The 24149-nt window shown below is 35.1% G+C and overlaps 1 pseudogene; it reads left to right on the top strand.

Moving 5' to 3' along the window:
• The window catches only part of LOC141417472 (DCN1-like protein 5 pseudogene), a 33387-nt pseudogene extending 9441 nt beyond the window's left edge, over window positions 1–23946 (top strand).
• The last annotated feature ends 203 nt before the right edge of the window (window positions 23947–24149 follow it).

Here is a 24149-nt window from a genome sequence, read left to right as displayed (position 1 = left end):
AAGTTACAGTGCCATCATATATGTACTATTGCAAGGTAAATGTAACAATACCATCATAGATATAAGGTTATGGTACCATCATAGATATAACTCTTCTGAGGCAAAGGTTTCTTTGCTATCAAGAGACTACAACTGAGAGGTAAATCTCATGGTGCCATCACAGGGGTAACTATGTGAGGTAAATATTACCATGACATCTTAGAGTTAAATTCTGTGTGGTAAAGGTTATGATGCATTTATAGTGGTAAATATTATGGTAAAAGTTATGGTACCAACATAGCGGTATCCTCAGTGAGGTAAAGTTAGGGTGCCATCAGAGAGTAAAATTATGTGAACCAAAGATAAAGGTGCCATCAATGAGGTAACTACTGTGTGTGGCAATGGTTACAGTAATACTATAGACAGTATTAATGTGAGTATTTATTTCTCTGGCATCCTAAACCCAAACATTGTGAGGCAATGTTTATGTTGATTTCATAGATGGTAACTTCTATGAGAAAAATTTAGGTGTCATCATTGATGGAACCACTGTAAGGAAAATTTAAGTGTTATCATAGATGGAACAATTGTGAGGGAAATGATAAAGTGTTATGAGAGAGATAAGTGTAGGAAGGCAAATTTTAAGGTCTATACAAGAGTTTATTACTGTTAAGCAAAGTTTGTGTGGCATGACAAAATTAACTAATTGGTTGTACAATGTATGTTGACAACATAGAGTGTAATTAGTGTGATATAATATATAAGGTGCCATCTTAGAGGCAAATACTGTCAGGTAAAACTTATGGTGCCATCATAAATATAACTACTCATCAGACATAGTTTATGATGCCATATTGAAGGTAAATACTTTAAGGTATATGTTACAGTGACATAATAAAATTAAGTACTGGGAGGCAAAGGTAATGATGCCATAATAGAGATAACTACAGAGAGGCAAAAATTAAGATTTCATATTAGAGGAAAATGCTGTGAGGCAAATATTATGGTGACATCGCAACCCAACTAGTGTGATGAAAAGTTTACTGTTGACATCTTAAATGTGAATAAAGTGAGACAAATGTTACCATGCTTACATAGAGAATAATACTGGAATTCAAAGGATTCCATGGCATCATTAAGGAAAGTTGTGAAGGGTAACGTTTATGGTGCCATCATATGGTTTAAATAGTTTGAGCTAAGATGTGTGGTACCAACACAGAGATCCCCATTGTTAGATAAAGTTACATTGCCACTATAGAGGTCAATATATGAGATAAATGCTACAGGGCTAATTTAAAATCTTTTAAAATTATTGTACTGGGAGTACATTATGACATTTAGCAATGTTCTTGTGATGTATATAATAGTTGAATTCACCACCTCCACCAATCTCTTTTATCACTCTCCCCCATCCTTGGAATAGTTTCAAAAGGTCTCATTTTTCCATTTCATACATGCGTACATATTTCCACTACATTCAATTCACCTTCCCACACCCTTTCCTTTTATCCCTCACCTCACACTGGTACCAATCTCCAAACAGGAGCAGATTTTCCTTCCTATTCTCTGTTTTTGAAAAACAGACATTTTTATTTGTTTAAGATAGCTAATGGGGTGTTTCATATTGACATTTCCATGTATATATGTATTCTAACCCAAATTATCCCATCCTCTCTACTTTTCTCCTTTCTACCTTGATCCCCTTCTTGTGGTGATTTTGATAGTTTAAAAAATTCTGTGTTCATTCTTTTTTTTTTTCAACATATTAACAGTTTTTTTTTCATTTTTCTTTTATTATTCATATGTGCATACAAGGCTTGGTTCATTTCTCCCCCCTGCCCCCACCCCCTCCCTTACCACCCACTCCGCCCCTTCCCTCTCCCCCCCCCAGCAGAAACTATTTTGCCCTTATTTCTAATTTTGTTGTAGAGAGAGTATAAGCAATAATAGGAAGGAACAAGGGTTTTTGCTTCTATGTTCATTCTTGTATAGAAAATATATCAACCATGTTCACCTTTTTAACTTCCTCCTTTTACCCTCCCCCTGCCATTCACGACCTCCTTTTAGCATGACCTGATTTTATAATATTGCTTTCATTTGTATTAGCTCTATATTTCAAATATGAGAGAAAACATGTGGCCATTGGATTTCTGAACTTGGCTAATTTTCCTTAAGGTGATGTTCTCCAGTTCCATCCATTTACCTGCAAATGACAAAATTTCATTCTTCTTTGTTGGTGAATATAGTTCCATTGTATATAAATAACACACTTTTTAATCCATTCATCAGTTGTGGGGCATCTTGGCTGTTTCTACAGATTAATTATTGTGAATAATGCTGCAATAAACATGGGTGAGCAGGTGTCCTTATTGTAACTTGACATGTTCCTTCAGGTATATTACTAGTAGCCGTGGTATTTCTGGATTATATGGTAGTTCTAGTTTCAATTTTTTAAGGAGCCTCCCTCCTGTTTTCCACAGTGGTTGTATTAAATTACATTCCCACTAGCAGTGTATGAGAGTTCCTTTTCCTTCACATTCTAGTCAACATTTTTTGTTGTTTGTGTTCTTGTTGATAGCCAGAAAATTCTAACAGGAGTGAGGTGGAATTTTAATGTGGTTTTGATTTGCATTTCCTTTATAGTCAGGAATAGTGTGGTTTTTGGTTATTTGGACTTCTTTGAAACACCTTTGTTCAATTTATTTTCCCAATTATTCACAAGTCATTGATTTTTTGGGGGTGAATTTAGTTTTCTTGAGTTACCTGTGTATTCTATTATTACTCCATTGTCAGATGGCAAAGGCATTTTCCCATTTTGTGGTTGCCTCTTCAATTTTGTGACCATTTCTTTTGCTGTGCAGAAGCTTTTAAGTTTCATGTAGTCCCATTTGTCAATATTTTCTCTTAACTACTTTTCCACTTGAATTCTATTTGGAATGTACTTGCCTATGCCTACAAGTTCCAGTGTATTCCCCACTGTTTCCTGTACAGTGTCATCATAGATGATAAGTATTGTCTGGCAAAGGTTAGGTACAATTATAGAGGTTAGTAATGTATGGAATGTTTTCCCTGGCATCATAATGGTGACATATGTAAAGTCAAGTTAACAGTGCCATCATAGGCAGAAATTACTATGAGATAAATGTTGAAGTATGGTCAGAAATGGTAAATATGGTGAGGTAAAAGTAAATGTGTCATTGTACAGGTAACTGATGTGAGGCTAAATTAAGGTGACATACATATAGCTATTGTACAAAGCTTATGTTGCCATCATCATGGGTAATTGCTGAGAGATAAATATTCAGTTACTATCCTAGAGGTTAGTATATGAACTGAAAGTTATGATACCATTATAGAAGTCACATACAGTAGGAAAGTTTATGGTGCCATCATAACTATGATAAGTCCAAGTTTGTGTCAGCAGGGCTCTGCTGGCTCACTCCTGTAATCCTAGCTACTCAAGAGACAGAGATCAGGAGTATCTCAGTTCCAAGCCTGACCAGGCAAATAGTTTGCAAGACCAATTCTCAAAAAAAAAAATTCTGATGGGAATGGCTCAAGGTATAGGCCCTGAGTTTAAATACCGGTACCACCAAAAAAAGTTTCTGTGTCATCATGAGGTAATGAGATAATTTCTGTGAGGAAAACATTACATATCAGTATACATATAAGTACTGTGAGGTAACAGTCACAATATATTTTTTATTTTACTGGGGGTATAATGTTACCTATACACAAGTTTATACAGTATATCATAGTTGAAATCATGCTCTCTCCCCTGCCCCATCCCTGGAATAGATTCATCAGGTCTCATTTTTCCATTTACATACCTCTGTACACAATACCAGCACCATGTTCACCATCCCACAACTTCTCTCCTCATTTTCTCCCCACGCAATGGTACTAACCTCCAGAGAGGACCTGTTCTGCCCCCTTATTCATCATTTTTACTCAAAAAGACAATGTTGTTTGTTTATATATCCACAGAGAAAGTTTCCTAACCCAAATTGGTTGATTCCCCTCTATTTTTCTTCTTTCTTAGTCCCCGTCTTATGGTGATTTCAACAGGTTTAAAACTTGTATATCCAGTCTTATACAGGAAGTACATAAACCATATTCACCTACCTAACTTCCTCATTTTCACTCCCTCTCACATTGATGGCCTCCCTTAATGAGTCACAGTGCTTCCATGACTTCATAAAGGTAACTAATTTGAAGTAAAGATTATGCTGCAACCAAAGGGAGTAATTCCTTTGAGATAACTCTTCAGTGAAAACAGAGGTAAATACTCTGAAGTAAATGTTTCTATGCTTTCTTAGACATAACTACTGTGCAGCAAGTGCTACAGTGCCTTCATAGATGTAAATACATGACATGAAAGTCACGGTGCCATCATAGAGAAATATTTTGCCTACAATGAGAAATGTTTACACAGCCAACAAATATGAAACTACTGAGAAGTGAAGTTTTCTAAAGCCCACATAGAGATTTCTACTGTGAAGCAAAGTTTAAGATGCCTTCATATCATTAATCACTATAATGTTTATGGTGACATCATAAAGGCAGCTACTCTAGGTAAATGTTATGGTCCCTTATAGAGGTTTCTACTGTGAGGTAAAACTTTCCCTGGCATCATAAATGTAGTTGAGGTGAGGTAACATTTGTAGTGACAACATATTAGTTAATTCCTGTAAATGTTATGGTGTCAACATAGATCTACATATTGTTAGGTAAATTTAGTGTGTCATTATAGAGGCAAATGCCATGAGGGAAAGTAATGGAAACATCTTAGAGAAAACTATAGTGAGGCAAAAGAGAGGGGACATTATAGAGTTAACTACTATGTGGACATATGAAGGTGTCATCACAGAGGTAATTAGTGTGAGACAGTGGTTATAGAGTCATATAAGGATCTACAGTGAGGCAAAAGTTACAGAGCCATCATGGAGGTAACTCCAGTGAGATAAAATTTAAGATGTCATAAAAGATGTTATTACTGTTAGGCAAGATTATTATGACATGATCAAGGTGTTGGCATAAAGTATGTGTTGCCAATTTATAAGATAATACTATGAGCTAAAATACATGATGCTGAAATTGAATTACCACTGTGAGACAAAATGACAATGCTTTTATAGAGGTAAATACTATGAGGTAAAAGTTGCAGTGCTATCCTAGATGGTTACTACATTTTGATGAAAGTTAGGGGCCATAATAGAATTTACTAGTATGAGGAAAGTTTTTTGGTATCATAAATGTAACCTGTGTGAGACCAAGTTGACAGTGCCATCATAAACAGGATCTAATGTGAAGTGATTGTAATTGTGCTATCATAGATAGAACTATGGAGAAGCAAAGTTTAAGGTACCATAAGAGAATACTTCTGTGAGTCAAAAGTTTCTGCAGCATTGTAGTGGTAACTAATTTGAAGTAAAAGTTATGGGACCAACATAGAGGGTAACAACTGTAAGTGAAATGTTATGGTGCCATAACACAGGTAAATACTGTGAGGCAAAGATTATGGTACCATCATACGTATAACTATGTAATGCAAGCTTTCCTATAACATCATAAAGATTTTAAGGCAAAGTTTACTCTGCTATCATAGAGATTACTACTGTGTGGCAAATTGTATGGTGCCATTGTAAAGTTTACTAATGTGAGAGAAGTTTTTGCTGGTTTCATAAACTATGAGAAGCAAATTTTGCAATGTCATAAGAGAAAGAAAATACTCTGAGACAAATACTTTGGTCTCATCATGGAAGCTACTACAGTGAGGCAAAGTTTAAATTGCCACAAGACTGCTTACTACTACGTGGCACAGTTTCCTGTGGCATGATAAAGGTAACTAATTTGATGTAAATTTTATGTTGCCATCATAGAGAGTAATTACTGTGATATAAATGTTACACTGCCATCCTAGAGGTTCATTCTATGAGAAAAAAGTTATGGTACCATCACAGATGTAGGTACTATGAAGTGAATGTTATTGAATGTTATGGTGCTTTCACAGAGGTTACTGCTAAGAAACACGTGTTCTCTGTCACCATAAAGGTAAACGTGAGAAAACGTTCACAGGCTAACCATATGGATTAATTACTGTGAGCTATAAAGATTATTGCATTAAAACAATGGTACACAATGTCAGGTAAGATTTCAGAATCATAATAGATGGTAACTACTGTGAGGCAAATTTAAGGTACAATCATAGCTAGAAGAATTGTGAGTTAAATATTGGTGCCATCATAGCAGTAAATACTGCCAGGCAAAGGTTATGGAATCATCACTGAGGTTGCTAATGTGATGCACTTTTCCTTTGCTATGTGAAGCAAAGTTTACAGTGTCCTCACAGAGTGTAACTACTGTGAGGCCAACATTACATGCCATCATAGATGGAACCACTCTGTAGCAAATGTTATAGTGCAACAATAGATCATTAATGTGAGGAAAGGTTTCTTTGGCATCATAAAGATAACCTATGAAGAGGCAAATGTTGCATTGCTTCATGTACTACTGTGAGGTAAAAGACATGGTACCATCATAGTGGTAACTGCTCTGAGACAATGCTTATGGTGCCATCATAGAGGTAACTCCATAGGCAAAGGTTATAGTGACAAGATATATGTAGCTAATGTGATGCAAACTTTTCTGTGCCATCACAAAGATTATAATTGTGAAGCATAATTTGCAATGCTATCACAGGAGTAAATACTTTTAGGCAAAGTTCATGGTAACATCATGTAAGTTACTAATGTGATGAATCTTTCTCCTGCCATGATAACATTAACCTCTGAGAGACAAAACCTCTGGTAAAGATTACAGTGCAATTCTAGACTAACTACTGTCAGGCAACAGATTCTGTGCCATCATAGAAGTTTATATTATAAGGCAAAGAACACAGCGCCATCACAGTTGTAAATACTGTGTGGTATTTATTCTGTGTCATCATAGAGATAACTATATCGATGCATAGGTTAGAGTAGCATAATAGAGGTAAACATTTTCAGGTAATTTTTACTGTGCCATCACAGAGGTACTTATGCTGAGGCAAAGTTTACAGTGCCATCATAGGTGTTAGAAGATGTAATCACTCTGAGAAAAATTAACATTGCCAACATATACATACCCGATGTGATGCAGAGTTTTCTGTGCCATCATAGAAATAAGTGGCTGTGAGGTAACGGTTATGGTGCCTTCCTAGGGGTAACTAATTTGAGGCTATCACTTGAGGTGTAAGTAATTTATGATGCCATCTGAGAGGTAACAATGTGTGAAAATGGTCCCCTTGCATCATATAGATAATATCTGAGAAGCAAAGATTATAGTGTCATTGTATGTATGAAGTACTGTGAAAATACTACATGGTAATGGTCACAGTGCCATCCTTGACTGTATAAACTTAAAGGCAACATTTTTGTACTATTGTAAAGATTATTACTGTGAAATAAGGTCACAGTATCTTTATAGAGGTAAATGCTATGAGGTAAAAATTACAGTGCCATCATAGTTTACTTTTTGTTAGGCAAAGATTATATGTCAAGATAGTGGTACTCTCTGTGAAGTAAAGTTACAGTGCCATTTCTATATAAATATGGGAAGTAAAGATAACAGTGCCATCATTTTAGTATGCCATCATAGCAGTAAATATTGTTAAGTTATAAGTTTCAGTGCCATCATAGATGTGACCACAGTGAGATAAGGTTTATGATGACATCAAACACGAAACTACTATGAGGCAAAGGTTTCTATGCCATCATATAGTTAACTACTGTTGGGCAAATTTTATTGTACTAAATTTTTTAGTTTAGTAGAGGTAACTAAAGTGAGGTAAAGTCTACAGAGCATCCAATAAGAATTCCTCTGTAAGGAAAAGTCGGTGACATCAAAAGGTAACTATGTGAAGTTAAGTGCATCATAACATCACATATGTTAATTAGCATGATGTAAGGTTATGGTGCCAACAAAGATATCCCCACTGTGGGGGAAAATTATGGTGCCATCATAGAAGAAAATACTGTGAAATCATAGTGGAACTACTGTGAGGCAAAAATTAATGTGCCATAGACGAGGTTAAAATGTAAGATAATAGTTTCTATGCCATGACAAAGGTAACAATTTTTTTCCTTTATTGTTGTGATGGGTGAGTATATATTGTGGCAATTACACAGATTCTTACAATGTATCAAGTGTATCATATATGAATGCACCTCCTCAACCATTCTCCTTCATCACCCTCTCCTGGCATAGTTTCAACAGGTATCATTTTTGCATTTACTTACATACATACACATTTTTGGCACTGTATTTACCCTCCTACACCTTTTCCCAGTACCTCCCCTCTCCCACTGGTGCCATCCTTGCTCCCTGGGCAAGTATTGCTCTGCCCTCCTGTTCTCTGATTTTGTAGAAGAAAAATGAGAAAAGAGAAAATGTAAAACATGACATTTTAGCTTGTTTGAGATAAAGGTAGCTACACAGGGCCTTTCCTTGTGATATTTCCATGTATGTATGTATTATAACCCCAATTGGTTTATCTCCTCAAATTTTTTTCATTCTACCTTATTCCCTTTCTTATGGAAGTTGTAGTTGATTTAAGATATCTATATTTTTTCTTATATAGAAAGAATATCAACCCTATTCAAGTTTTTAGTTTTCCTACCCCTCCCATGCATGACCTCCTTTTATTGTGACCAGTGTTTCATAATATTGCTACATTTGTGTTAGGTCTATATACCACAAATGAGAGAGAACATGTGACTCATAGCCTTCTGTGCCTGGTTAGTTTCACTTAAGATGACGTTTTCCAGTTCCATCCATTTACATGTGAATGGCAAAATTTCATTGTTCTTTGTGGCTGCATAAAATTTTGTTGTATACAAATATGACATTTTCTTAATCCATTCATCAATAGTGGGGCATCATAGCTGCTTCCATAGCTTAGCTATTGTGAATAGTGCTGCAATAAACATAGGTGCACAGGTGCTTTTGTTGTAAGCTGACTCAGTCTGTTGAGTATATCCATAGGATTTGTATTGCTGGATTGTATGGCGGTCTATTTTTAGGTTCTTAAGGAGCCTCCATACTGTTTTCCATAGTTGTTGTACTATCTTACAATCCCATCAGCAGTGTATGAGGCTTCCTTTTCCCTGAATCCTTGCCAACATTTATCATCATTTGTGTTCTCGATGGTAGCAGTTCTAACAGGAAAAGGGTGGAATCTTAATGTGGTTTTGATTTGCATTTCCTTTATGGGCAGGGATGGTGAGCATTTTTTCATGTGTTCTTTAGCCATTTGAGCTTCGTCCCTTGAAAAGGCTCTGTTTAGTTAATTTGCCAATTTCTTCATTGGGTCATTGATTTTTTTGTGAGTTTAGTTTTTTTGAGCTCCCTCTACATTTTGGTTATCAACCCTTTATAAGATATATTGCAGGCAAAGATTTTTCCCATTCTGTGGGTGGACTCTTCTATTTAGAGTCCATTTCTTTTGTTGTACAGAAGCTTTGTAATTTCATATAGTCCTATTTGTCCATTCTTTCTGTTAGTTGCTGAGTTACTTGGATTCTACTGAGGAAGTCTGCTTATGCCTATTGCTTCCAGTGTATTCCCTGCTCTTTCCTGTAGTAGTGTCAAGGTTTCAGGTTGTATATTAAGGTCCTTAATTCACTTTGAGTTTATACTTGTACAGGGTGATAAACATGACTCTATTTTCAGTTTTCTGTATGTGGATGTTCAGTTTTCCCAACAACATTTGTTGAAAAGGTTGTCTTTTTGCCATTGCATGTTTTTGGTGCCATCATCAAAAATTAGGTAGACATAGTTGTGTGGGATTATATCCAGGCCTTCCATTCTGTTCCGCTCATCTTCCTATCTGTTTTTGTGCCAGTACCATGCTGTTTTTATTGCTATGGCTCTGAAGTATAGTTTGAAATCAGGTATTGGGAAAACTCCAGTGTTGCTCTTTTTGCTCAGTACTGCCTTGGTCTTTTGTGTTTTGAGATGAACTTTGGTGGTGATTTTTCAATCTCTATGATGAATTTCATTGGGTTATTGATAGAAATTTGGTTGAACATATAGATTGCTTTTGGAAATACAATCATTTTTACTATGTTGATTCTATCATCTGTGGTCTTCAATTTCTTTCTTCAATGATTTGTAGAATCAGAGGTCATTCACATCCTTTGTTAAGTTTATTCCTAGGTATTTGATTTTTTAAGGCTATTGTAAATGGAATTGTTTTCCTATATTCTACCTCAATCTGTTCATTGTTGGTATATAGAAAGACTGCTGAGTTTTATGAGTTAATTTTGTATCCTGCTACTTTGCTGAAGCTGTTCATGGTGTCTTGCAGTTTTTTTAGGTCTTTGAGGTATATAGTTATCTCATCTGTTAATAGGAATGGTTTAATTTCTTCCTTACCTATTTTTATTACTTTTAGTTCTTCTTCTTGCCTTATTGTTCTGGCTAGACAATAGGGTGACATTAAAAAGGTAATTGCTGTGAGGCACAAGTTATGCAGTTTCAGCATAAAGGTAGATAACCATGAGATAAAGTTAATTGTGCCATGATAGAGTCATCTACTGTGAGGAAAAGGTTTCTGTGCCATCATAGAGATAAATATTGTGAGGCAAAGATTTAATTTAATCATTGAAGTATATAATATAAGTTTACAATACACACATAGATGTTTTACTGTGGGGCAAAGGATTCCATGGTCACTGTTGTAAAGTTTATAACATAAAATGCAGGTTAATTACTGTGAGATAAAGGATAGTTTTCAAAAACAGAGGCACCCAATAAGAGTTAAAGTTACAATGCCTTCATAGAAGTAATTAATGTGAAGAAAGCTTTCCAAAGCATCATAAATGTAATATACAAGAGTCAAGGTTGATGGCATCATCATAGATGGCAACAACTGTGAGGTAAATATTAAAGTTCTGTCATAGACAGTAAATACTGTTAGAATAAGTAGGTGTCATCTAGAGGTTTTCAATTCATCATGAAGATTGTTAATTTGAGATAATGTTTATAGTGATATCATAGAGTAAAAAGTCCTGTAGGGAATGGTTACTTTGGCATCCTAGAAGTAAGTGCTGTGAGAAAAAGCTATGGTAACTAATGTGAAGCAAAATTATACAAGTAACTACTGCAAGGCAAAGCTATGAACTGCACCTTCATAGAGGTATTGCTGTGAGGCAATAAGTTCTGTGTCATTACAAAAGTAACACTGTGAGTAACGTTTAAGGTGCCATCATAGAGGTAAGCACTGTGGAGCAAATATTACAGTGCTATCATGGATATAAATATTGTGTAGCAAAGTTTTTTGTGCCATCAAAGAAGTGACTGCATTTAGGAAATGATAACATTGCCATAATAGATGTAAATATTATGAGGTAAAATTTAGAGTAGCATCATATGGTAACAACTGAAAGGCATATTCTACGTGTCTGCATAGTGATGGCTATTTGAGGCAAATATATGTTGCCATATGTGATATCTTGTTAGAGGCAAAGAGTAGTTGCCATCAGAATTAACTACTGTGTGGTAAAGTTTATGGTGATATCATAGAGGTAACTTTTGTGAAGTTATTGTTACTGTGCAATAATAGAGGTAGCCACTATGTGGAAAAGGCTACACAGTCATTATTGAGCTAATTATTGTGATGAGGTTGTTATGGCTTCATAATAGAAGTAACTACAATGAGGAAAGATTCTGGTGCCATCATCAAAGTAAATACTGTGAGGCAAAGTTGATGGTAATTAATATGAGGCAAAGGCTATGGCACATCACAGAGTTTTCTTCTATGAGATAAAAGTTGCAGTGTATTCATAAATGCTTCAAATGTGAAGGAAAGTATTCTGTGATATAAAAAAGGAACCATTATGAGGTAAGTGAAAAACTGTGAGATAAAGGTTATGCTAAATATACAGGAATCCACTGTGAGTACCAGTTATTGTATAATCAGAGAACAAACTACTCTTAGGCAAATGTGAAGGTACCATCATATAGGTAACTGCTCTTAGGCAAATATTATTTCACCCCATAACTACCATTAAAGGAAAATTTTCTGTGCCATAATAGAGATGGTTACTGAGAAGCAAAGACTGTGGTGGTATTATATAGGTAACTACTGTGATGGAAATTAATGGTCACATCATCACAGAGGAAGCTAAAATGATGCAAAAGTTAGGTGCCCTCATACAGATAACAAAATGAGGCAAATGTGAATGTGCCACCATAGAGTTAACTACACTGAGGTAAATATTATAATGTCACCTTAGATGTTACTACAGCAAAGAAAAATTTTCCACAGCATGTTAAAAGTAAATACTGTGTGAAAAGGGATATGGTACCTTCAGATAAGTTCTGTGAGTCAAAATTATAATGCCATCGTAGATATAAATACTGTGGAGTAAATATCATGGTGCCATCATAGAAGTAACTACTCTCAGGCAATAGTTATATTGACCTCATAGATATAAATCCTGAGATATAATGGTTATCCTGTGATTTAAAGTGTCATCATAGTGGTAGCTACTGTGAAGCAAATGTTAAGGGACCATCATAGGAATTATGACTGTGAGGAAAGCTTTCCTAAGGCTTATAAAGGTAACCTATATAAGGCAAAGCTTATGGTGCCATCGTAGGCTTCACAACTATGAAGCAAATGTTTCCATAGAATGATAAATGGAACTATTGTAAGACAAAGTTTATGATGCCATTATAGATGGTAAAGACAGGGAGGTATATATTAGGTATTGTAATAGGTGTAACTATTTGAGGCAAAGTTACAATGCCATCACAGACTGTATGCAAGTGAGGTAAAGATTCATTGCCATCAAAAAGATAACTACTCTGAATCAAAGATTTCCCTGGTATCATAAAAAACAACCTATGTTATGCAAAATTTACAGTACCATCAGAGACAGAAACTAATTTGGGGTAAAATTTGCATTGTTATAGTACAGTGTAGTTACTGTGATGTGAGGCAACTGTGTCTCACATCATGGAAATAGTTATTATAAGAAAATTCTTAAGGTGCCATCATAGAAGTAACTACTATTTGTTAAAGTTAATGGTGACTATTGGAGATAAGGACTGTGAGGCAAAGTTAACAGTGACATATTCGAGGTAACTATGGAGAGGCATAGTAATGATGCCATAAGGATACAATTAAGGAGAATTTACAATGACATCTTAAAGGTAACTAACATTAGATAAAACTTATGGTTCCTTTATAGAGCTTTAACTATGAGGCAATGATTGTGGCAGGACCTAAAATATAAGTACTGGGAGGGACATGTGATAATGTAGTCATGAAGTTTTTATACTGTGAGGTAAAGGTTATAGTGCATTCATAGAGGTAAATAATATGAAACATATTACCTGTTGCCATATACAATAATATCTATGAGGCAAACATTTCTGTGCCATCAGAGATGTAAATATGAGGGGGAAATTATGTTCCTTTATAAAGGTAACTACTGTGGGGGAAAGGATATGGTGACTTTTAGAAAAAAGTATTGTGATATTAGAAAGGTGACATTGTGGAGGTAACATGAGGCAAAAGAAAAGGTACCATCATAGATGTAATTCCTATGAAGCAATGGATATATAGACATGGTAAATGGAACCATGGTGTGTCAAAATTGTAGTGCAATCAATGAGGTAACTTCAGTGAGACAAAGTTTAAGGTGTTGTAGAGAGCTTAACTACGGAGATGAAAAAATTATGACATAATAAAGATTAACTTGAGGTACAGATTTTGTGGCTTCATAGATGGTAACTCCTATGAGGTAAAGTTATGGTGCATTAATTCATGTAAATACTGAGAGGTAAAATTTACAGGACCATTATATAGGTTAATGACTGAGAGTCAAAATTTATCATGGCAAAACAAAGGTACCCACCTTGAGGAAAGTTACAGAATCATCATGTTATAGTGCTATGACAGAGGTAAATATGTGAGGTGTAAATTATGGTACCATTGTAGAGGTATCTACTGTGTGGCATATATTATGGAGTCACAAACATAGCTACGGTGGCAAAGTTTTCTGTGACATCACAGAGATTACTTCTGTGTGGCAGTTTATGTTGTGATTACAGAGGTAACTAGTGTGACACAAATCATACAGGGCCATCCTAGAAGTAACTACTGTGAGGAAAATATGGTACCATCAAAGAGATAAATACAGGGAGAGAAAAAGCAATGGTGCCATCATGGAGTTAACTACTTTGAAGTAATTGTTACTGTGCCATCATAAAGGTAACTAGTATGAGACAAAGGTTACAGGGACATCATACACATAACTAATGTGACTCAGTTTTCTGTGTCATTGATATAAACACTGCAAGACAAAGATTACAGTGCCATCATAGAGGTAACAATTGTGAGGCAAAGTTTATGGTACCATCATATATGGGAATACTGTGAGGTAACTGTTACAAGGCCATGCTAGACTGTAACTACAATCAGCAAAGTGCCATCATAGACATTACCTATGTGGCAAACTTCAAAATGCCCTCTTAAACATAAATGCTGTGAGGTGAAACTGAGGGTGTCTTCCTAGACCTTATTGGTGTGAGATAAAGTGTATGGTCTCATCACAGTGGTACTCAGTGTGAAATAGTTACAGTGTCATTTTAGAGGTAAAACCTAAGAGGTTAAGATTACAGTATCATCATGTTATTTAACCATCATAGATGCAAATCTTCTGAGGTAAAAATCACAGTGCCATAAAAAATTTAGCTGTTGTTAAACAAATGTTATAGTGTGATTACTAATGTAACTATAGCAAGGCAAAGTTTCTGTGGCTCATTAGAGATTACTACTGTATACAAATATTACAGTGTCATCATAGTGGTGAGAATCTTACAGGGCCATCAATGAGTAACTACTGCAAGATAAATATTAAGGTTACATTTTAGATGTAACCACTGTGAAGTACATTCAGAGAGGCAGATACTGCAAGATAACTTTCTGTGACATAGTGGTAACTAGTGTGAGTCAAATCTTACAGGGCCTTCATAGAGGGTAATTCCTCTGTGGTAATGGTTTCAGCAATACTGGTAAATACTGTGATGTAAAGGTTACTCTGACATCATAGAGGTAACTAATGTCAGGAAATGTTTACAGTGCATGATAGATGTTTGTTCTGTGAGGCAAAAGTGATGGTACCATCATAGATGTAACTACTGTGAGGTTTAGTATACTGTGAAACATACATGTAACTACAGTGAGGTAAACCCTGTGCCATCGTAGTGATTAATACTTTGAGGCAGTTTATGGAACCATCCTAGGATTAAATACTGTGAGTTCAGTATATTGTGAGATTAGAGAGGTGACTGAGGCAAAGGTTATGGTGTATAAATAGAGATTTTACTGTCTGTGATAACTTTGTAAACCTTGCTTCACTGTACTTACTTTTACGATGGAACAGTATCCTTACCTCACATACTTCCCTGGATAATGACACATAACTTATGTATTTCAGAAGTTACAATCATAGGTTTTACCATACTTTGCCTCTAATATTTACCCATTTGTTAGCATCTAACATTAGTCTCCCAGCAGTTAGGATGTATGGTGGCATCATTAATTCTAACTCATGATAGTCACTTTTATTCTGTTATGTAAATTTTTGCCTCACAGTATTTACCTTCAGTATGGCACCTTAACACTTGCCTTACAGTATTTCCATTTATGATTGCACTTATTATTTGCCTCACTGTAGTCACCATCTATGACAGCAATGTACTTTTTATTTCATGGTATTTTATGCCTGAAATGATGCCATAATATTTGTGTTACAAATGTTTCCTTTATGATGCTGGTTTAGCCTTTCTTCATATCAGTAAACTCTATGATGGAACTTTATTTTCTCTCACAGTAATTACCTCTCTGATAGCACTGTAATCTTTGCCTCTCCATAGTTACTTGAATGATGCCATTGAAATCTTTCCTCAAAGTAGTTACCTCTCTGATGACACTGTAACCTTTGCCTCACCATAGCTACTTGAATGATGCCAATGAAGTCTTTCCTCAAAGTAGTTACCTCTGTTTGTCACCATAACCATTACCACACAATAATTACCTTTATGATAGCTCCATAAACTCTCAATAGTTATTTCTATGATGGCATCCTATCCTATACTTAACATTAATTACACTTATGATGACATTGAAATATTTCCCTGAGAGTTGTTAACTCTATGCTGGCACTTTACCTTTGCTTCAAAGTAGTACCCATCTATGATGTCACCATATGTATGGTCCAAATAATTGTTTCTATGAAGGCACCTAATATTTGCCTCTTAGTCATTATCCTGTGATTGTCCTAGAACATTTACCTCTCAATATTGATATGTGTGATAGCAATGTAATCATCCAAATAGTAATGATAACACTGTAAATCATGCCTAACGGTATTTACCTTATGATGGCACCATCACCTTTGCCTCACAGTACTTACCTCCATGATGACACAATAAACTTTACCTCATAGTATTACATGATGACAAGGAAAATATTGCCTCTCAGTAATAACCTATTTGATAGCAAAGATATTTCTTTTGCCTCACAATACTTACCTGTATGATAACTCCATAACTTATATCTCATAGTAGTTACTACAACATTTACCTCAGAGTATTTACTTCAATTATGGCACCATGACTTTACCTCACAGTAATTGCCCTCTATTATGGCACCATAAATTTTTCATCAAGTTCGTTACATTTATGGTACCATGAAATAGGTTGCTATACCTCATTAGCATCTCAGAAGTCACCTTAAAATTTATTTCACATTGGTTATCTAGATGATGGCCCTGTAAGTTTTACCTTACAGTAATTATCTCTATGAAGTCATAGAAAAATTATCCTTAAAAGATGTACATGTATAAAGACAGAATAACATTTGACTCACTATAGTAATTTATAAGATGGTTCCATAACATTTACTTCACAGTAATTACTCTCTGTGATGCCACCATAAACTTTACATAAAATGTGTTACTTTTGTCATGCCACAGACACCTTTGCCTTACATTAGTAACCTCTCTTATGGTACCTTAAAAAGTGTCATACTGTAGTTCCTCTGTGATGGCGCCTAACCTTTGCCTCACTGTAGCTATCTCTGTGAGGGCACTGTAAACTTGGCCTCACAGTAGTTACCTCTATGATACCACCATAATTTTACCAAAGAGTGGGTACACTTGGGCTGGCACCACTACCTTATATACCATCATTAACCTATATGATGGTACCATAATCTTATCTTCACAATAGTTGCCTTTGATGCCAGAGAAAAATGTTGCCTCAAACAACAGTTTTAGTGGATACACATAAGCTTTATTTCATTGTATTTAACTCTACTATGTCACCGTGAAGTTTACCTCACAGTATTTATCCACATGATGGCACAGAAACCTCTGTATCACAGTAGTTACCTGTTTGATGGCACAGAAAAATTTGTCTTGCATAGTTACATAAATTATGGTACTTAAATTTATAGTTGATGTTTAGCACTGTGATTGCATCCTAACCCTTTCCTCCCATTTGTTACTTCTACAATGGCTGTATAACTCACAGTAATAAACATATATGATGACACCACAAATACTACCTCACCTTAGTCATATTTATGACACAATGGAAAAATTTTCCTGTGCAAAGAGAGTAGTAATTTTCTTCAATCATGGAGAAAAGTACTATTAGATAAAGGTCACAATACCATGATAGAGGTAACTAGTCTTTTGCATTCTCTGCATGCTTGGGTGCAAGGTCAGGAAAAATGGAGAGATGAATATTTATAGAAAAAAAGAATACATAAGTAGAGCACAGGGTAAGTAAGAGTGTAGGAAAAAAAAGGGATTCATGTGGATTTTTTTTTCTGTGAGAAACATATCAATACAACTTGGCATCATTTTTTATTAACCAAACATATAGTTCAATATTTTTATGGAGCCAGATATTCCAAGAATTGTCATGAATTCTGCACACTGAAGGGAAAATATCTTTACAGATAAATATTTAAGATTTTATTTTTTGTCATTTACATCATTCATTAGTATGTTTGTACACTGTAGACTGTTTTTAAAGGTTGTTTTTTCCTTTATTCCTTTATCCTTGTCATATTTTTTAGGATTCCAACATTACATTTTTTCCATATATTGCATTTTTTCTCATGGTGATTACTTATTTTGAAGCATCTTTAACTAAATTGACCTTATGGATTTTGTGGAAAAAAATAATAAATTGTGAAAAACCATTGTGGGGAATTAAATGTGTACCCAAGCTTAAGGAACAGATTTTTACAGTCACCCCAGCTTGATCTGGATTGCCTTTGTTTTTCACCATCTGGTTAGTGATTATCTTCTAACCAGTATAGATACCTAAATATGCTCTCAACTACAGTTTTAGCTGGAAAACTCACTTTTATGACCAGCCTGCTTTCAGTTTTCTAAGTTTTTTCTCTTCATTATCTTTGCCCTATCTCCCCCCCACACACACACCATTTCACCATGTAAGAGAATTCAAGAATGTCTTTATTTCACCAGGCAAGATCATCATGCTCCTCTCCTAATCTCACTGTCCCTGTGAATCAAAGAATATCCACCACATCAGCAAATGAAGGAATTTCCAGGAAAAAGAAAACATACAACTTAAAGACTCACATGGGCCATCTGGAACTAAGCAAACACAAGTCTACAATTTGGACATAAGACATAATTCAGCATGTATATCCTAAAGCCTGTGTTCTAGAGCTTTCTTTTAGAAATCTATTTCCCTTAGGATAAGTCTGTAGGACTTTTTTGAGCAGTAAGTCATATGGTCCTCATTTTGCCTTGCAAAATCAGTAAACTTTTACTTGCTTTTCTCTAAAAACCTGTTGTCATTATTTGAGCAATTGCTTAAATTCAAGGGACAGAACTTCAGGTGTCGACTTTTGCACCCGGCGTGGGACGTGGAAAGGGTTTTTACCCTGAACACCTAGATACTGAGGGAATGGATGTTTATAGGAACCCCTCACACCCATCTAATTCTGGGTCTGCTGCAGTGCATTTGCTGGTGTATAATAAGAGGGGATTACTAAGTGACACTCTCAGCAACTGCCAGAGCCAGATTTTGTTTCAGGTAACTCCATTTTCTCTTTTGTGAATTGTGCACACAGAGTTGATGCTGATGGAATGACTTTGACAAAAAGTAAAAAGGGACTGACATCTTAGCCAAGCTTGAATGAGTCTACAGGGGTATACTCTGTGACCCCTGGATTCCACCTATTTGAGAGGTCCCCTTGTAGATCTACTGCCAGAAAAAAATCACAGGTTAAGTAGAAGTAGGCAACCTAGGAGATTCATTCCCATCTAGTGCCTTCCTAATTTGTTGCAATGTACTAATTTGTTGGCCTTTGTTTGGGGGAAATTCCCTTTTGTTTGGGTGATTTGTGTTTTTGTGTTGTGTTTATTATGGGAGATGTTCATCTATTCCATCTGACAGGCCTCTGGAATGAATCTTAGCAGAGTGGTCTACTTCAAGTTATAATCCAAAGAAAATTTTGAAAATTTTTTGCAAGATAGCCTGACATATGTATATTTTAGGAAATGAGGAGAGATGTTCTTTGAGTGGAACCTGGAATTATTACATGAACTAGTAGTTGGACCTATTTTGTTAGAAAGTAAGTAAATGGGATGAAAGTCCATATGTACAGGCATTTATTCAGGTGTATAATAAACAGGCTGAGAAGCTTGGAATTAAGTTGATTTTTCCAGGAAAGTAATAGCTTCCACTGAATAAGGACAGCCTTGTCCCAGAACATTAGGTCAAAGCAGAAACAATTAATTTGAATATAATGAACCTTTTTAATCTGGGATATCTTGAAGGCTGAACCACCTGGCCCTTTTCTTTGGCTGCTCCAGAGTTGCTGGATGGCCTCCTCCTGAGTGAGTGAAGGTGAATAATGGGGGTGAAACTCAGCTGATCTGGTAACATCTGGGCTATGATGGCCAGACTTATTACAGCAGGCACCAGGAGGGACATATCAGCAACCACAGGTTCAAGCTTTCACTAGGAACATTCCTAATTTCTCTGGCAATGAATTGTGACAACACAAGTAAAATGTGTACCAATGAAAATCAGTAGAAACATAATGCCCAGAGTTTTGTTGAGGGCTAGACACAGATGCCCTCTGCCTAGCATGTACTGGAATTGTAGACTCTCACAATTTTAAAAAGTGTTCAGAATGAAACACTTTCTATAGATAGTTTAGTGATAATACCCTGTGATGGTGGGAATATTCCTGAAAGCCAATTTCAAAGATGCCAGGCCAAGAACAAATTTGCAAGCAGAACATTCTGAAGATAGATTTTACCAAGTCTCATGCCCGATGTTAACTATTCTCTACACCTCAGAAAATTTACCTTTCTTGCCAGAAAACAAAATTTCTTTTTCTCTGGACTTCCTTATGCATAATGTTTCATAACTGAATGTAAATTACTAAATAATAATTGAGAACAATGATGAAGGACACGCATATAAAAAGAATATAGTTTGTTAAAATTTTCAGAATGCAAGTTTATCCATAGTTTGAGAATGTCGAAAACTCTATTTAATATTTCAACAATTCATAAATATATCTTTCCTCTTTTAAATGTCTGTCACCAGAAATGGTGGAATTATGAGCATCATGAGTTTATAGCACTGGCAGAAAGACATCCTTCTGCTAGGAAAGTCCTAGCATGATTTGCTTTACACTAACAGTTAATGTCAAATAAAATTAATTTAAAACTATTAATATAGTGAATTTGTTTTGCATTTTCATAGGTTATTTTTACTTTGGAAGAAACCAATGGATTTGTCATGGAAAATAGAAAAAAATCAGTAGTAAAACCTGACCAGGAAGTCTTAACCTTCTCTCTGTGTATATATGAACTTATATAGAGTTGTTAAGACTGAAATGACCTAATAATTTCTTTTTGAGGTAATATAGATTGTCAGAATGAATTCCTGATCCATAAAAATGCCTTTGTTATGAAACCTAATGGGCCAGGTACTGCTGTCTCATGCCTATAATCATAGGTATTGGGAGGCTGAGATCAGTAAGATCTTGGTTTGAGGACAGCACAGGCAAAAATATTCCCAGAGACTTCATCTCTAAAATAACCAGAGCAAAATGTGCTGGATATATGACTCATGTGGTAGACCACCTGCTTTGTGAGCTCAAAGTCCTGAGTTCAAACCCCAGTTCCACATAAAAATGAAACCTGAGAGTAGTCTAGTAATTTTTACATCCTCTGCCTATCCTTATTCTAAAATTTAATTAAGGTGTGTCTATTATCTTGATTCTACTTTTCATAATACCTCCCTCACTTAATTTAAGAATGGACTTAGCTGTTGGTTTGAGATGTGTATTCTTTATCATACTAAGAAAATATTCTTCTATTTCAATGTGGCTATAAAATGAAGAAAGGAGGTTACTGAGTTTTAACAAATGTCTTTGTTGTGTATATTGGAGTAGTGCACTGTATTGTGAATATAATATAGATATGTATAAAATATATATAATATATGTTATAAAATATATATAACATATAGTAATTATATACACTATACATAATTATTCAACTTATACAGTAGTTAATATTCAACTGTTCTTTTGTACACTTTGCATGTGGAATATTGTTCTTTAATTATATAATTGTTCTTTGCTGATTGAATTTGATTCTATGTAGTGATATACATGATTTTTGTGTTTCAATTCATAGTAACAGTCTCTCCATTTATTTAGGTCTTCTTTGCTTTATTTCAAGCATTTTAAAATTTTTATCATTTAAACTTATACATGATTTTGTAAATTTATACATTGACATTTCATGTGTCTGAAGTGACTACTAATGGCATTATGGTTTTCATATGTTTGTTATGAGTAGTAGATATATAATTAATTCTTGTATGTTGATCTTAGATCTTAAGAGTTTTTTAAAGATTCCTTGGGATTTTCTACATAATCATGTAATGTTCAAAGGACAGTCTTAACTCTTCCTTTCCAATCTGAATCTTTGTATTTTTTATCTTGACTAACTGTGCTTGCAAAAGTTTTCAGTGTTATTCTGAATAATAATGGTGATAGCAGATATCTATACTCCATTCCAATTACTACTTCTTGACAAGGGTAAAAAGAAACTTCATGCTTGGCTCCACCAACACGCTTGTAGGAGAATTGTAATGTCACCTGACACTGTAAGATAGGTGGTGAAAATTTGCTCTCAATTGTCCACAGACTCTACCTTGATGGAGGAAATGGAGAGTTAGTTTTCACTGACACACTGATTTTCAGTCCTGCTGGCATATTGGTGAAGAGTATTTCCTCTGGTATTGGCTCATATGAGATGGGTTTTCTCTGGAAGCATTTGTGCTAGGTGAGAGACACCTGTACATCGGTTTGGACAACATATATTACCCTATTTTAGAGTGCAAACCTTTTTAAAGTTTCTGGGTGTCTAAGCATTGTGTGATGAATTTTTATTGCAAATATCATAATTTTCATATTTAGTATTAACTTTTTATTCCTGTTAAGATATTTTATATATCTGCTGCTATGATTATACCACTTTACTCATTCTTTTTCTCTTTTGCTGAAAATTATTCTATTAATAGCAGATTTAAAAAAATTCCCATGTAATAATTCCAATGTCTAGTAGTCATAGTGCTGGCTTTTACTATTTTATCTGTTGACTATAGATCTTATTCTCTGCTTCTTCATATGTTTTAACAGTTATTGGATTTCTGGTGTTTTAAAATTAAAGAACATTGGAAAAGAAGATATAATTTTGTTTTGTTTACTGGGAAATACTTGTTTTTTCCTTTATATGGCAGTGAAAGTTAAGGAATAATCAGTTACAATCCTCTATGAATTGAATTAATGTGGAACTGGTCCATAGTTAACCTTTAGGTTGAGTTCTCATTTCTCTGGTTCAAAATATCTGCTATTTTTGCTGTCCCTGAAGGATGATTTATTTAATCTTGTTATTACTTGAGCTGTCAGGAGTTTGGACATCAATTTTAAATGCTATTTGATACATTTTGGTTATATCTGGCAGGTCATCAACATGCAATCATATCAAGAAAATGCAAGATGGAGTTTCTCTGATTTCTAGCCATTCACTTTTTACAGTTGTATAATCACTACCACAATAAAAGTATGACACATTTTCATGATCTCAAAAACTTCCACTCTACCCCTTCATGGCAAATTCTCTCCTCCTACTTTGGCTTTAGTCAATGAATAGTTTTTCACTATAGCTTTGCATTTTCTAGAATTTCATATAAATATAGTCATATGCTAGGTAACCTTCTTTGTTCAGCTTTCCCCAGTAATATTTTTGTGGTTTGTCAATGTAGTTCTATTTATCAGTAGTATATTATACTGTATGCTACTCCACAATATATCCATTAATTTATTAGTTAATAAACATTTTAATTATTTATTGTAGCTAGTTTGGCTATTGTGAATGAACCTATAATACTTACAAGTCTTTCTGAGAACATATGTGTTCATTAATCTTGGCTATTACATAAGAGTGGAAATGTCAGGTTACACCATATGTTTTACTTTATGAGCAACTTTCAAACCTGTGATTTGTCTTCTTCCAAACCATGTATGAGAGCACCAGAAGCTTCACATTCTTAATCAAACTTGGTATTATCAGTTGTTTTTGTTTCTGCCTTTTCCAATGTGTATGTAGACCTCATTTACCACCACCTGTTTGACAAAATGTGTACAGAGAGGGAGTGGTTTGGGGGGAGAAATCTGGTTAGGTGCAATGATTTCTTTTTACTGTTCAAGACCATGGCTAACCTGTATAGCTATCCTTATCTCAACCAGCAAAAACCCTTGTTCCTTCCAATTATTGCTTATACTCTCTCTACAACAAAATTAGAAATAAAGGCAAAATAGTTTCTGCTGGGTATTGAGGGGTGGTGGGGGGGGAGTGGATGGTAAGGGAGGGGGTGGGGGCAGGGGGGAGAAATGAACCAAGCCTTATATGCACATATGAATAATAAAAGAAAAATGAAAAAAAAAAAAGACCATGGCTAAGTGGCTGTCAAAGGCTGAGTGGATTTTTCCCCGTCTCTCCCAATACTGTTTGTCAATAACAGGCCTGCCTTTAGGC

This window comes from Castor canadensis, chromosome 15, assembly GCF_047511655.1.
Source record: "Castor canadensis chromosome 15, mCasCan1.hap1v2, whole genome shotgun sequence".
Classification (NCBI taxonomy): domain Eukaryota; kingdom Metazoa; phylum Chordata; class Mammalia; order Rodentia; family Castoridae; genus Castor; species Castor canadensis.
The sequence above is the reverse complement of the archived record's forward strand: the minus strand, read 5'-3'. Positions and strand labels throughout refer to the sequence as shown.